The sequence below is a fragment of the Pantherophis guttatus genome, chromosome 2 (genome assembly GCF_059756535.1).
Source record: "Pantherophis guttatus breed Tessera chromosome 2, ASM5975653v1, whole genome shotgun sequence".
Classification (NCBI taxonomy): Eukaryota; Metazoa; Chordata; class Lepidosauria; order Squamata; family Colubridae; genus Pantherophis; species Pantherophis guttatus.
Window position 1 is genome coordinate 214,775,071 of NC_142064.1, and position 16,964 is coordinate 214,792,034.

Consider the following 16,964-nt stretch of genomic DNA (forward strand, 5'->3'; position numbering starts at 1 on the left):
CCAAAACAGCACTTCTTATGAAATCTAAGACTATGTTTTATTTGGATGTACAGAAGCATATGATTGACTTCGTTCTTTTATTGTAAATCTTTCCTTTCCAAAAAAGGGGGACGGGCAAAAGTTGTGCACCTCGCGGAAGACAAGAAAATCACACTGAAGGCAAAAATCATCATAAATTTGCCCCAAAGTGTGAGAACATGTTGCAATACATGCATTAACGTGCGGGCGTGTGTACGGGCGCGCGCGCACACACGTATGTGCATATCAAAAAGGCATTGCGCTCTTTCTATTTTGATAAACACGAGCGTATTCGGTGTCTTGAGAAAAATGCGTTAAAGCTAAATTGAAGAAATATGCTGCTGAATTTGTTTGCCTTCTCTCTCCCTCCCCCCGATACAATTTACACGGAAGACTAGAGTCCGCAATCACTTCTTGCAGAGATGCAGTCCTGAATCGTTCCCCCACCACCACCACTTCCCTCCGTTGCATCAATCCATCCCACGCTCTCTTTCTTCCCTCTCCCTCCCCTCCCGAACTTGTCGGTCCTTGTCCTTGAAAGGTTTCTCCCATAAGTGGCATATTCCTGGTAGTTTGCCATCTCCCGTTTTTGTCATTCTCTCAAGGGAGGTATTAAAACAACAAACAACAATATGGAGGCTGGGTCCATTCTCTTTACACGAGAAAGCCTTCCTTTGGGTGCCACATTTGCTGCTTGCCCCCCACCGCCCCTCCTCCTCTGGCAGGCTGCAACGCCAAGCATCCCCCTTCCCGGAGCCTGCTCTCTCCTTCAGCAAGATGCTCGGTCGGAAATATCGCGCTTCCCCCCCACCTGCTCGGTTTGGATGGTACAGTCTATAGTGGGACTCCAGTAATGAAGCTCAGTTGATCAGTCTCATACAGATGCCGAACGGTGATTGCTCAGCTATGTAATTTTGGATTTGTGATATCTTAGACAAGTAAGTAGCTACATCCGAAGCGTTACCGTTATTATTACGATCCATTGTTACCATCATTCCTCCTTCTATTTTGAGACTGTTTATTGGGCAATTTGCATTCCGAAGGCAGAAGCTGACGGAAAAATGGTGTGGACATTTGGAGGACTGAGTGATGCGCTAGATTTAGTTCCTGTCCTTGTGTCTTTGGGAAGGTAATACAACTTCTATAAGAAATGCAGCTGATATTAGTAAAAACGAACCACATACCATAAAGCTTTACTATTTCTGTTAGGAGCATGCCAAGGATATATACCTGTTTTGACAGATACCTTTCAAAGTCAAAGCAGACTGTAGAAATCAGGAGTTTTTTTTTAAAAAAAACAAAAACCAGTGTAATTAATGGTATTAATACATAGGGTATAAAATTTGTAAAGAAAACTTTGAAATATTTCCTATTGTATACTGCATACATCTATAGATGCTAGTGGGATATATGACTGGAATCAATTGATTATGCATTTGCTATAGGGTTAAGTTAGGGATTTGATAATCTATACATCTTTTAAAATATGCTGCTGCATATGAAGGAGAAGAGTTTGAGGGTGGTTTTTTTTTTGTAAGCGGGAGATGCTCCTCTATTTACAAAGGTAAAACTATCTATGACACTTTATATAGTTCAGAATATTCTAAATAAACTTTAGAATATTCTAAATAAAGTTCTCACCAAAGTGCTCGTGACTTGTTCATGAAGAAGCTTTATCTCTTTCCTATACAGAAAATGTGTTCAAAAGGATCACAAGAGCAAGAATTTTTTCCCTAGCTATCTGATCTCTGGTTCAAGAAGTTGTATATCATATGTCTGTTTTGTACCTAGTCAGCAAGTCAGTCAATTCCTTTTCTTAAGGTTTGGATTTATTGACTTAGTTTGTTCTATACAACTTAAGCCAGTAACTTTGCACCGCACATTTTATCTTTGACTTGAAAGATGATTTACTTAGAGCTCCTGGAATCATCAACTAGCGGTTCATGTCACCTTCAAGAAAATATAAAAGGACAAAATAAAAAAGGGATCCCACTGTTTTGTAATAGCACTGAGTAGATGGTCGCAGTATACATTTAAAGGCAGCTTTTATTAATTTGACCTTTGATTATTTGCCTTCAGCTAAAGTCAGTATTAAAACGTTAGAGCATCAAAAGATAAAATGGATATTGTGTCTTTTATTATAGAAAAGAGTTGACATAATATTGGTAAAAAAGGATTGTGTGTAATGGCTCAGTTTTTGTCAGATAGAGAACATATATCTATTTGCTTTAGAATAAGCATATATTTGATGCAAGAGTTTTCTGGGACCTGTATTGCATTTGAAAAAAAGTGATCCATATCCTGGATTTTTAGCACTCTCGCACTGCTTGCAAGTAAGTGCTAGACCTGGATACCCAGCTGGCTTTTTTGCTCACATTCAGCTTTTACCTTGCTTTATTTTGTCTGAATGGCTATCTCCAAATAAAGTGTTGCACGTTTGCCCTTAAGTGAAGATAAAACATACAGGATTTGCAAATAGCTGAAATACTGAGAATTCAGTAGGGAGGAAAAACATAGTAATGCAGCCTCATTGCATTTTCACTGTGCCTGTATTCTTCAGTAGAATTGATTTTGACCCAGCACGTCACAGTTAAATATGCTTACATTTCAACAGAAGAGACAATTATTCACTCATCAATAGAAGATGGTTGACATCTTTAAATTATGTACTGTATCTATAAAAAGGAGCCATGCATGTACATTGGTGCAGTATTTGAGGGCAATTTTATTCTCTCTACTTACAAGGGTAACATAGGAGAAAACACTGTATGTAGCACACAGTGCTCTAGAGTTCTCTCAAGAAAATATCTTTAGAAGTATAATAGTCTTAGATTTAACTTGTTTCCAGAAAGCATTCAGAAATTTAATTTCCACTCCCCATCCCCAGCGTTTGCACGACATTTTTGAATACCTTATATGCTGTGACATTTTATAGTGATCGAAGTTAGAATCTGTTTCAAATAATCATCACTATTTTTCATATGTTTTGGTTGAAAAGCTGAGAGAACATTTTGTCTCTTTTTCATTTGATTTTTCTTTACTTTCCTAAGCTGTTTTATCTAGGTAGAAATATAAAGATTTCAGAATCTGATGGGACATTATTGGAGACATGACCTTGGAAGTACATTTCAACCTTGATATAAGGTTCATTACACTGCAGTGTAACCTGAGGGTTTGATATTTATGAATATTGGGAAATTGTACAGCAGTAGAAATGATAGCATATGAATGCCTTTGCCTCATCTTAGCATATAGTAGTAGCTGAGGAATGAAGTAATAACTAGTTAATCCTAGAGTGGTACCTTCCAGTCCAAGTTGCATAATCTATGCTTTGATGTTAAACTGGAAAGTAATGCCTTCTCAACTTATGTTTTAGGAATAGACAGCCATGTGAATTATTGTGACATCTTTGCTAAGACACTGTAAATATTTTGTCTGACTAGTTATTATATATTTTTTTAAAAAAAAATATTTGTTTTTTGGGGGGAGAGGTAAATCCCAGGAGAAACTTTGGAAAGCTATGGCTGCAATCCCACACTTTTAAATTGTAGTGTGTATCTCATTATTCAATAGAACTTTCTTCTGAGCAAATCTATGTAACATTTGGGTTATTTGACTGCAAAACCATCTATATTTAGTAGTTAAATCCCTAAAGAAATCAGGAGGACATCTTCTGAGCAAAGATACATTAGATTGAACTGCATTCTAGATTGTCTGAAAATTTAGGTGTAACATTGCTAGACTGAATTGAATGCAGCATCTTTTGAAATGATGTTAAAACATTTCATTCTTTAGAACATAGGGCAGCAATTAAGTTGCAGACAAGTTATGTTCTTGCTAAATCTGAAATGTTACTTATCTCAAGAGTCCTTACTTTTAGGACTGTCCACACACACACGCACATACATAGATTGTCAGGTGCTCTTTGAGATTGGTATCAACTGTATATCAAAATAGGTTTCAATAGGTTAAAAGTGGAGGTTTGGCATCCTTGATGCATTAACAACAGATTGATGAGATATACAGTTCGCATGCTGGGTGAACGTTTCCATTGGTGTAGCATGCTATCTATGAATGTGTGTCTGAGAGAGAAAAAAAAATCCCAATTTGATCCCAGTTCTAATGTAAAAGCACTAGGTGGCCTTAGCAAGCTACATTCTATCTCTCCTGACTTTTTACCTGGAAATTATATTTTACCTTCTTTATTTCCCTGTAGTATATATTGAAACAATGTCTAATATATTTTGAACAGGTGAAACATATGAACTGTTATTGTAAAGATTGTGTGATTAGACTTGTCATAAAGTAGACAAAGATATCCATTGTATTGTTAGTCATAATTATGATAAAATATAGTACGCTACTTAATGTTACTCACTATATTAAAAAAATGATAGGCTGATTAACCAGATCACATTTCCAGAACAAAACAAATAGAAAATAACTAAAAAGAATGGACATTTTTACTTGGATATTTAAAACAATTAGTCACATTGATAACATTAAAATAAGTAAAAATGACAATGGGTTAACTTAGAATAATTCAAATATATATATAAACACAAATAAATGGGCTTCAAAATATGGAAAATATTTTAAAAATATTCTTTTTATACTCAGTTTAATCAGTCTGCATTTTTGTAGTTTACTTGATCTCACAATCTTAATCTAATAATTGATCATTCCATATAGTAACGATTAAATTAAATTATTAAATTAAATTTCTCCACACTCCTTGCCTTTATGTTTGTATGGCTTCAACAAAGATACATATGACCTGCATTTCTGAAAACTAGAGGTTTTAGTTTTACTAAATCAAGATCAGATCTGGTTATGCATTGTGGTTTAGGGGAACCAGGAGGTTTGCTGAAGTCGGGTGCATGAGGAGAAGAGGCAGAAGGACAAGCAAGTAACCTTCAGGTACATAAGTCTGTCATATCAAGATTGCGACAATTGAATCAACTTGGCGAGTCTTATCTTGAAGTCATTATTATTGACTAGATTCGTATATGATTGTGTTGTTAATGAATGTCATGGCAGAAGGATAGACATTATTTATGCTGCAGGAAAGTAAGATCTGAAAATTAGTGGCAAGATATCAGAGCTATATATGAAAGGGTTTTTATATATATGCAAATCGTTCAAGGTTGTATCAAGGGGGTGGTTATTTTTACCTGAAATTTAAGACTACCTCAATCTTCCCCTCAAGAAAATTTAATAGGAAAAAAAATCAGCCATTTCCTTTACAAATATTTTAGAAATCTTTTTCCAGGTTTATTATTTTGGGGGGGAAAATACTCTGCAGTATGGAAGCCAACTGTGATTTGCTTTGAAAATGGTAAAATAAATGCAGAAGAAGTTGGCTTCACTTAATGGTGCAGTGAGAGGACTAAGTGCAGGAGGCAGGGATAGCAATTGTATTGGTAGCCTCTGAACAAGATAGTTGCACTGTTTTGTTGTAATGCAGTAAAATTGGCAAGGACCGTGTCACCCAACTTTTTACTCTGTATTTAGGAGCTAACAAATTGTCTTGGCATCTGTGTAACATTCAATATTATGCAAAATCCTTATTTATATTTGCAGTTGCCTGAATAGGCATTGTATATCCTCCTGTCAATTCACTTTCTATGAGTGGAAAAGAAAAACAGATCTGTTCCAAGATGTCTCAATAGGTAATGGCTGATACATAGCTTTTATCTAAGCTTTTGATAAATTCTAGCCAATACTTTTCAGACTGTAATGAAAGATATGAAAAGTGTATCCTCAAAAGCACTAGAAATTGTGGTTTTCCTGGTTTTTACTCTGTTCGGAAATGGTTAAAGTACAGGTAATCTGTTTTAACATGCTGCTCCAGAGTGGGGAAAAACTTCATATTTTTGAAGCACTCATAAATATACATAGGAGTCTGGCATTTATAACTTTACAAAAGAGTGGAATAGTACATTGAGGTCTGTAATTTCTGTTCAGACTAAAGAGAGGTATAGATTCAAATTCCTCCTAGGGCCATATACTATCTGAACTAACATTCAAACCTGTTTCACAAAAAAAGCTACATCATATGGTAAGCTCAGCATGATGCCGAAACCATGATAGTAGATTAAACTGTGGTGTAAGTGAACTAATTCAGCAATTTTTATTTATGTTTTTCTTTATTTACATTATCACCATTGTACGGTTGGATGTTTGTAGGGATGAGTATTAATTTATGGTTCTGGCGTACATGTACTGAGCCAGGAGCCTGGAAAGACTGCAATAGAGGATTCCTTTAGCTGCAGTATCTCCAATGCTTCCAGCTCTACTTTTATTTGAGGACGACTCGAAGAGGCTCCAGTTGAGGCTTCAGATTTGTTTTTCCACACATGGGGTAAAGAAATTACAGGACACTGGTCAACAAGAATGGTGCTCAGGTAACCATGGGTCTATTCATAGTGAAATTTTATTTCATTTACTTGTTAAATTTATTTGCTGTCTACCTCTCTGTGAGGCTACTCTAGACAGCTTACAATAATACAATAATAAAATGAGAGAAAATGAAAGGAGTATAAACAGAAATAAAATTATAGAACAATAAAATAAACAGTGCAAAAGGAACACAATGAAAATATATCAATATGATAATCAAAAATACGGATGGGTAGAGAACAGAGGATGGTGGGGGCCAATCTTACCTTAGAGGGTAAGATCTTCCAAAGATCTTACTGCAACAGAGAAAGCTCTTCTTCTGGATCCTGATATTTTGGAGACAGATGGGATCCAAAGTAAGCCCTTTCTACTGGCATAAGTAGGATGGGCTTGTCCTAGCAGGACAAGGTGGTTCATCAAGTACTCACAGAGCAGAGGTGTAATATGGCCCATCCTTGGGCCCCAAAGACTGCTCTTGCTGCTGCATTGGGCACCACTAAAGCTTCCAAATAGATTTCAAAGATAGGCCCATGTAGAGTACATTGCCAGATAAGAGATGACCAGGGCTTGAGTAACTGAGCATATGGAGTTATGATCCAGAAAAGGTTGCAGCTGGTGCACAAATCGGAGCTGTGCAAAAGCTCTCTTATTAACGCCCACCACCTGGTTTTCGAGCAGAAGACATGAGTCAAGGAGAACTCCTAGGTTGTGAACTGGGTCTGAAAGGGATAGTAAAACCCCATCCAGAACTAAGGATGACAAACACTTGGATCTTGAGTGGTTCCATGTCCCACATCCAGATCCCTTTAGCCTCCAGGCATTGCAAGAGGGTAGAGAAAACCTTACTAGGGTCACTGTGTTTAGATATGTAGACTTGAGTATCATCAGCATATTGATCATTTCTCAACCCATGGTGATGGACGATGTCACCCAACAGATGTTAAACAAGGGAGGAGATAGTACTGAGCCCTGTGAGACCTCACGAGTGAGAGGTCCAAGGCTGGATGTCTCACATCCTATCAATACCAATTGGGGTTTGCCTTGGAGGAAGGATTTGAATCAGCTCATAACTGGGCCATCTCCAACTTGTGTAGTGAGTTCAAAAGGATTCCATGGTCAGTGGTATTAAAGGCTGCTGTATATATGAGAATCGTTGCACTATTCTGCTGCCTTCAAAAATCTTCCATGAGTGTGACCAAAGCTGTTTCTGTCTGTTAGCTAGGCCTGAATTCTGACTGAAAGCAGTCTAGGAAACAGAGAGGCTCTCACGGAGCTGCTGAGAAACCATCTTTTTCACCACCTTACCCCAAGAGGGAAGATGGGAGACTGGACGAAAGTAGTCCAGGCCGGTGTAGTTGCGTGATATTCTGTTATGGAGACAACAATCCAGGGCCTCCTGAAAAGGTCCTGGAAATATTCCCTCTTGCAGTAAGAAATTTATAACTGCAGGAACCCAACTGGTGGTTTCTGTCCTGGAGGCTTTCACCAGCTAGGAGGGATGAGGGTCTAATTGACAGGTGGTTGCATTGTCAGCACAGAGGATCCGTCCACTTCCTTGGGTCCAACAGCATCAAACTGTTCTCAAATTATTGGGCAAGACATCTTTCTAGGCATCTCAGAAGGACCAGCACCATTCAAGGCTTCTAACTGGGAACATATTGGAGAGATTTTATCCTACAGGTCAACAAATTCTTTCAAATTCAAATGCACAAATTTCAAACATACAGGTGTTCAATAAATTAAACAAATGCAGAATATCTGTACTGTTGATATGGTTTACATTAAGTCTGGCTTGAGGTGACTTGCATGTGTATCCCAGTGGTGGGTTTCAAATTTTTTTACTACCAGTTCTGCGGGTGTGGCTTGGTGGGCATGGCATGGCTTGGTGGGCGTGGCTTGGTGGGCATGGCAGGGGAAGGATACTGTAAAATCTCCATTCCCTCCCCACTCCTGGGGGAAGGTTACTGCAAAATCCCCATTTCCTCCAGATCAGCTGGGACTCGGAGGTAGAGAATAGATGGGGGCAGGGTCAGTCAGAGGTGGTATTTACCGGTTCTCCGAACTACTCAAAATTTTTGCTACCTGTTCTCCAGAACTAGTCAGAACCCGCTGAATAGCACCTCTGGTGTATCCACATAGTTCTGGTAAGGATTATGATACGTGGAATCATGACACTACCCTGAGGTTTTTAGTTAAAGATTAGGCTTAGTACAATTGCAACATTTTAGGTTTCAGATTTATTTTTTCTTCGCTGTTTCTATTCCTGCTTTGAAATGACCGGTGCTAGTTACCATCGCCTCCACATGCTGTATCTTGCCTGCTATGTTCAAATTGGCTTCTTTTTTTATTTCAGTTTTCAATTTGGTTTTTCCACATTTCTTTTCTCATATCTGAAAAACAATGCAAAGGGCTATGGCAATTTATTTACTTGGTGTTTGTATATTATGTATGCAGTTTTCAATTCAGGCTATCAGGATATTTTGAAAGACTGCATACGTAGATGTAGCAATTGAAGCCCTATCCCTACCCCAAACCTCTTGAAATGATGATGACAGTTATGGGGAGAGCAGAAGCGGAAAGGTTATTCTTAATTTGGTTTACTTCTGATTGGATGAGCACATGGCCAGTTTTATTTAATATTTGCCACCGTTAGGAATTCAGCAGTGAGTACAGATTTCATGATCCCCCCCCCCCCCGCCGAAAGTACAGTTCTCTAGAAATAAAATTCACAAGGTACAAATTCACAGCATCTCTCTTTCCTCCTAGGACTCATATTTAATTCCAGATTTTTTTTTATTTTTATATATTTTACATTTTTAGAATAGGGTGCTCTGCAGTATAGTACAGTAGTAGGAAAGAATGGAGTGGAATGTAGCTTGCCTGGCTGATTTTTGGCAAAGGGGAGAATTTGCTTCCTGGTTTCAGTTCAGAGGACAGAAAATGTTGTGTGAATTTTAAGGTTTAAGAAGTGTAACAGCTGCATTGGGTCAAATCAATGTCCCATCTGCTACTCCATCTGGTTTGCAACTATGGCTAGAGCTGCTTCTGAAAGCACTCAAATAGCAGATAAAAAGCAATGGCTGAAATTGTTTTTTTGCCTCTCTTAATGGCATATTAATTTTGCCTTTGTGCCTCTTCTTCTGTTGGGTTACCTTTTCATATATGGTGTCCGAATCCCTTTCTGGACCCAATTTAATAAGCAGGAAGATCATGGCTGGAAAAGGCCACCTTCACTCTTTTGATTCAGATTAAGCAGGAGAAGGAATGTGCAGTATTCCCCCCCACCTTTTAAAGCAAAGGAAAGACTCTTTGAAGCCTCACTGTAGCTTCACCTTTTGAGCTCTTTTTTTTCTGTGCTAAATCTGCCCCACGAGGAGGCACACAGTAAGGAGCGTGGCTCGGCTGTAGTCTCTAGTGACTGCATGAATAATTCATTGAAATTATTTTTATGTTAAGACTAAATTCTAATTTTATTGCACATAGACAGCTTGGAAAATGCTTTTGGCAGTAGCTTCAGTCTTGAGATTTCACTAACCTCGATAACTCAGTGCCATGTACAGAGTTAGTTACTTCATTTGCTCCTTCCAAATCTTTTAATATAACTGTCTCTGACTTTAGTACAACAATGAGCAGAGTCACAGCGGACAATTAAAACCATGTATTTGCCATATTTGACATAATTTGGGTTACGGTCTGGTAGATCTTTTTTTGGCAACCCATTCTGTTTTTATCATGCCCATCCAAAAAGGAAAAGTATGAGAGTATTTTTTTCATTTGCACAAAATCCTGAAATTGGAACTGTAACATGTTAATTTTGTGGACCTATTCTCTTTTTGCACAATACAAAATCAGAAAGCAATTGTTTCTAATGGTGAAGAATTAGAAATTATTTATAGATCTTTAATATTCCATAGCATCAAAAGAAAACACCAGCTAGTAAAACTTCAAAATATAATCTTTGCAACTACTGCTTTCAGTTGGCTTTACGGTCTTTCATGCTGCATGTTTTGTTTTCTTTAGAAAAGGATCACAATGATGCACTCTGCATGTTCTAAAAATATTCTTATTGATGTTGATAATAGCATATGCTTTCAGTATCCAAAATGTCCACTGTAAATTCTCAGTGAAACATTATTTTCTTCCAGCCCTTTGTTTGTCCAGGGAATTGTATGTAGTTTTTGCTATGCCGTACATGCAGCATTGCCTATACTTAACGTTGTTATTATAACGATGCAATAGTAAAAACAACTGCTGTATTTTGTGTGTGTTATGATAGAACTAAAAGGAACCAAACTGGATGCTGGAATAATGTCTGTTTTAGGTTGGAGTTTCATGGATATATACATTTATGGAGTAAATAATTCTATTTATATGATAATAAGCTCCATTCAAAGAAAGTCGGTATGGGATAGTAGCTAAGGCAGGAGTGTCAAACTCACGTCATCATGGTGGTGTCACGTGACGTATCAGGACTTTTTTCCTCTTCATTAAACCGGGCTTGGGTGTGGCCAGTGGATGATGCATCTGACCTATGGGCTGGGATTTTGACAGCCTTGGCTAAGGCATCAGTCTAGAAACTAGGCAAGTGTTCCACCTTAGGTACAAAGCCAGCCAGATGACCTTGGGCCAATCCCTCTTTTTCAGCCCTAGAAGAAGGAAATTGCAAACCGCTTTCAACACTCTTACCAAGAAAATTACAGGAACTCATTTGGGCAGTGGCCTGGAGTCAACACCAAATCAAAGGAACACGCACAGAAATATTTCCTTTTGATTTGATTTGCAAAGGATAGCATTCATAATTAGAGCCTTGGTAGTACAGTGGTCTAAAGCACCCTGTTATTAAGACCAGCTGCCTGCAACTGCAGGGTTCGAATCTCGCCAAGGCTCAAGGTTGACTCAGCCTTCCATCCTTTCTAAGATAGGTAAATTGAGGACCCAGTTGTGGGGGCAATAAACTGACTTTGTATAAATATACAAAAGGATGAAGGCTATTGCTTAGCACATTGTAAGCCACCCTGAGTCTCCGGAGAAGGGCGGCATATAAATTAAATTAAAATTAAAAATAAAAAATAAAAATAAAATAATTATATTTTGACGTTCATCACTTAACTTTGTTTTCCAGATCTAAGGTGGTTAAAAAAAAAGTACATGAGTATTATATAATTCTAATTGTTATATAGGGAAATTGCTAGATGGAATGACTAACATTTGTCTATGGCAGTGTTTCCCAAACTTGGGAACTTCAAGATGTATGGACTTCAACTCCCAAAATCCCACAGCCAGCCATGCTGGATGGGGAATTCTGGGAGTTGAAGTCCACACTTCTTAAAGTTCCCAAGTTTGGGAAACACTGGTCTATGGCAATTGAGCAGAGAACATGAAGCTGATATTTCTAAGAAACTTTCATTAATAATTGGACAAATGAGATTTCACACCTAGAACTAAAATAATCTTTCCAATATAGTGAAGACAAAATGTTAATTTTATGAGTTATGTTCTAAATTGCAGGTATCTATTCTACGAAAGGCTGGAAAAAGGTTGACAAAATTAGTCTCTGAGATAATAAGTAAGCAGTTATTCCTTTTTAAATAGTGTTGTAATATTACTATCTAAATAAAATGTTGAGTAACTTAATTTAGTTACGTAATTAATTCATTTGGGTTTACAGAATATATAAACTATATAAACTAACAATATAAGCAAACTCTAAAGTAGCAAAGAACTAACCAAGAACTAATCAGTCATAGCATGTGAATATACCTGATATGTCTTTATCTCTGGTTGAAGAAATCTGAATGCAGCTATTAGAAATATTAAATATAGAGAAAATCATTCATATTCAGAAGGTCTTTTGGCTGTAGTATTATATCCTTCCCACAAATAGCAAATAGTTCCTCAGTGCTTATTGACTTACTCACTTGCTTGCATATACAGATAGTTCTTGACTTACAACAGTTTATTTAGTGACTGTTCAAAGTTACAAGGATGCTGAAAAAAGTGACTTATGACCGCTTTTCATACTTATGACCACTGTATCTCTAGAGAAATCTTAGGAGAGTATTCCTCTAAGAAACTAAAGTCAGAGACATAATAAAAAAATCCTAGGTTGGTAATGAAGATCCTTAGGGAAAAACTGGAGTTTAAAGTAAGTGATAGAGATTTAGAGAACTTGTGATAAATTTCAACTTCTATCATTTCCAACCAGAATACCTGGGGATAAGACATCTGGGAGTTATAGTTCAGTACATCTCTACCCCTTTTGAGATAATTAGGGCACACAGTTTGAGCTCAAGTTTATTTTAGTATTGTGTTCTTGAAATCCAGTTACCAAACTAGATTTGCATTAGTCTATGTAGAAAAAAGCTGTCTAACTTCCTTCAAACATTGATCAAAGAGTCATTTTATCAGTTTTCTTTCCTTTTCTATACTGTCACTCAGCCATTCTATTTAAAGAGTGAGATCACTTATATCCAATATATTATGCAAGTTATATTCAACAAAGTTTGCAGCTCTTCAAAATGCAATAAGCTATAATTGCAGGAAGTCGAAAATTTTTATATGCTAAACCACACACACACATATTTATATTTGAAGATGATTTTCAAGCACAATTTGTGAAATTTCTATGAAAATAGGATTAAGATTGCAAAAAATATTACAGTGAAATTATCAAACTTTGTTTGACCAAATGTAGCCAGTGGTGGGTTTGATACCAATTATAGTTTATCAAATAGAAAGAAACAAAATTAGTTTGAAGTTTAGAAATCATACATAATGAAGCCTGAATCTCTTTTATGGTACATGTTGGATACAGCAAATAATATTATTGACTTGATATATATTAAACATTGCTATTTTAATTTCCTAGAACAGTGTTCAGTGATATTATGTTGAAAAATAAAATAGTGGTAAAATAGTGGTAAATTAAATTAGTGGTACCCTGATTCAGTGTAGCTGTCTGGGAGAGGTTGAGTCAGTATCTGTACTTACTGGAAACCAGTAAACTGCTCTCAGCAGACCTATATAGGAACCATAAATACAAGGATATTTCTCACCTCCTCCTATAATGCTAAACATCTTTCTATTCACACCATTTGGAAATGGTATTTTATACTTTGCCAACATCTCTTCTTTTTTTTCTTATGTAAAGTTTCCTAATGTCAGATTATATTTACGAATATATGTTTGAAAATTCATAAGATGGCAATTCACCAGCTGATTATCTAATAGAAATGCAATTAGTCTTTGGATTCTGTCAGTATATAAAAGTGAGAAATAAATAAAGTAAGTAAATAAAAATAAATGCCCTCTCTTAGAAATCTACTTTATTCACTCAACTGCTCGGTTAATATTTTGTCATATTTTTATTATAATTTTGCATATTTTATATATTTATATATTGCTTTGTTCAAGTTTAGGCCATAGCTATAGGAGGATAGGTGGTGGGGAATTACGTTCCTCCTCTCTTTATAAGAATAAGAAATAAGAGGAATTTCTAACAGAGACCTGTCTCAATAATTTCACTGGAATGAAAATATATAATACATATTTTTATATTTGTATATAATAAAATCTGTTTTTACCCTATGCATTACTTTACCAAATTCTAATACCAAACCATGATTTTGTTTAAACTTTGTTATTTGTTAAATTTGCATACAAACATAAAATAAATAAAAATAAAAACTTGTTTAGCTGTTATTCAAGTTTATAAACCAGAAGGGGTGGATTTGCAGAATATCTCTGAAAAAACCAAACAAGCAGCACTGCAGGTTGGCATGATGGGTGAATTATTATTAGGTATTTCAGGAAAGCATTTTTCTTTCCATGTTCACTACCCAGCACATACAGTTTACAGTGTCATCCAGCAAAAATAAATAAGCATAAGGAGCAACTTTATACTGCGTTAAAAGAGGTCCAGCTGGTGCAACAATTTCAAGTGTTAAAGCTTCTTACAGTATATTCCAGACCCTGGCCTCCGTACTGACCTTGTGATTTACGATGGCATTTCCTATATAATTATATATGCGACTTACTGTAGATTTAAAAAGTGTCATAGTTCTTTTCGTTATATTTTCAGATGTCACACCTGGGAATACCTGGAGACATTTTAGCCCCATATCTCACTCTTTTGTGTAAATCACAGAAGTGAGGTGAGACTTTAAAAAAGGAAATTGTAAAATTTTACTGCTGCAGACTTTGTGACAGTGTTAAAGAGTACACATTACAACTAAGGTCAGTGCACTCTTAGATTGTTAGTGCTCAGATATACATCTAGAAAAATGCTTACAAGATTATTCAAAGGCTTTTGATCATCTGCTGCAGGAATCCCCAATGGAAAATTTCTACAGGGAGAAATATTAATTGTAGCTCTAAGAAAATATCCCTGCTGAATAGCGAGAGTACTTCCAAAGTGATTCCAAATGAAATGTTACAGAGGAAGAAAAAGCATAGCTTGAGAAGCGTGTTAGGTGTATGTGGTATGAAGTAGACTGAGAAAGATTTTAAAAGATCTAATGCTGTTTTGGTTACTTCTGTGTTATATCCTAGAATATTAAAGAAATGAAATGCTTTTAATACATTTTATATATACAGTCCACAGGTTATGATAGCAACTGGGAGCAGAATTTCCATTTCTAATTTCCATTCCATGAGGTGACTGTATAGTTTAGCAGCAGCAATTCTGGCAGTCCTGGTTGCCACTGTAACCCGAGAACTGTGCACATTGTTAAGTGAAGACTACACATTATTGTGACTTCTGATTTCCTGCTGGTTTTCCCATTGATTTTGCTTGTGGGAAGCTGGCAGAAAATGTTTGAAATTATGATTATGTAACCTTGGCTTGCTGCGACATAATTGTGATAGTATGACCATGGGGACGCTGCAACTGTTGGAACTCTCAGGATTAGGTGTAATTCCTTCAGTGCCATCGTAACTTTGAACATCGTAACTTTGAATAGTCACTGAACAAGTGTCATAACTGAATTATGACTGAACTGAAACTAATGATTACTTGTAATTCATTAGTTTCTATTTTTAAGATTTTGTTTAGAGTCTAAGATGGCATAATGCAAGAGGAAGATATATACATAATTAGATTTTATAATTAAAACAATAATCACAGTATTGTTGCTAGCAACCATTTCTATGCTAGGTTATTTGTTCATTTATTTGTTCATTATTTTAAAATGATTTTGTACTAAATTTATATAAAATAGGCAAATGGAACAAAATATGTTTTTCTTTTAATCATATCTTAACAAAACTTTTGGAAAATAATAAAAGTAATGCTACATAGTAATTATGATGCAACTGTGCTGCCAAATCATTTCCCATAGGATGTTTTCTAGTTCTGTCACATCATTGCAAATCAAAAAGAAAGTGCAATATGATAAAAGGGAAAACATAAAGCATGAAGAATTGGTGTCAAATGCCTATTCAATCATTGAACCATTTATTTTCTCACAGTCTCAAATGATTCACTGAATTGAATCTCAGTGCAAGTCAAAAGTGTCAACTTGTTTTAACCTGAATATCATTGAAATGAAAAGATTTGACTGATTTTCAAGAATTTATTTACTTATTTGTAAAACAACCCTAGAACTGCCTGTACTGGAACTGCAACCCTGGGCAGCTTACAAAACAGTAAACACCCTCCCACCCTAATAATCAGAATGAAAACTAAAAAAAAAGCTTTAAAAATCCCTCTTGGAATGAACTCTAGCACTCTACCACAGATCCATGTACCTTGCTGGGCTCAAGGCTGACTCTACACTAACAGTTGCAGGAACATCCAGTTCTTTAAGACTTTTCAGAAGGCTACAAGGATAAAGGCCTGCTGGATCTCTAGGCAAAAATTCTTCCACAGGGCAGTGATCACTACAGAGGAGGCATGTTTTCTAGAAACGTTTAAGGGAAGGAACAGTTTCACTTATCTGATCTAGTTAGGATGGTCTAATACCCTTCGCAGAAATAGACCTGTAAATAATTCCTCTGTTTCTAATCTTAAATTGGGATTTGCATGGCTAAAATTTATACTTTAGAAAAAGATGTTTGATATTGTAGCATTTTCCATTTTCTCATTTTGGGGAATTTCAATAACATGATTGCAGTCCATGCTGGGGAGGGTGTGTTAAATTTGGCAAGTAAAGAAAGTCAAGCTTGTCACATGAAAGCTTTTGTAACAACAATTATGCCACCAAAACATAGACATTTTGTGGCCTAATTTTGATGAGGGAATGTTGACGTCTTTCACTGGAGGAAGAAAGATTCCATCCCTGCATGTTATAAGAATAAAACGAAGTGAAACATCAATGTTCATTGCTTTAAGCTCTCAGGATATAAATGCAATGAAGAACTAAACCCTTCACTGTAAAGGCATTTAACATCAAGGACAATGAGTTGGTTTCTCAAAAACATATCAGCCTAGTTTGTTTGTAAATGATACCAAACCTTTGCTGGGAAATATGCAAAGCTAAGTGCCTGTGCATTTAAATGCATGTGAAAACAGCTGGAAGCAGCTTCTGAACCAGTTACACAAGCCT

The 16,964-nt window shown here is 36.3% G+C and overlaps 1 protein-coding gene across 15 annotated transcripts in view; it reads left to right on the forward strand.

Moving 5' to 3' along the window:
- The window catches only part of ATP2B2 (ATPase plasma membrane Ca2+ transporting 2), a 364,247-nt gene that overhangs the window by 160,372 nt on the left and 186,911 nt on the right, over positions 1-16,964 (forward strand). For 10 of the 15 annotated variants that reach the window (XM_060688378.2, XM_034438420.3, XM_060688370.2 and 7 more), the window contains exon 1: positions 442-956. The exons of 3 other annotated variants lie outside the window; for them this stretch is intronic. The gene's annotated coding sequence lies outside the window, so the exon portion shown is untranslated. 2 more of the 15 variants (XM_034438429.3, XM_034438414.3) reach the window with 2 other exon arrangements.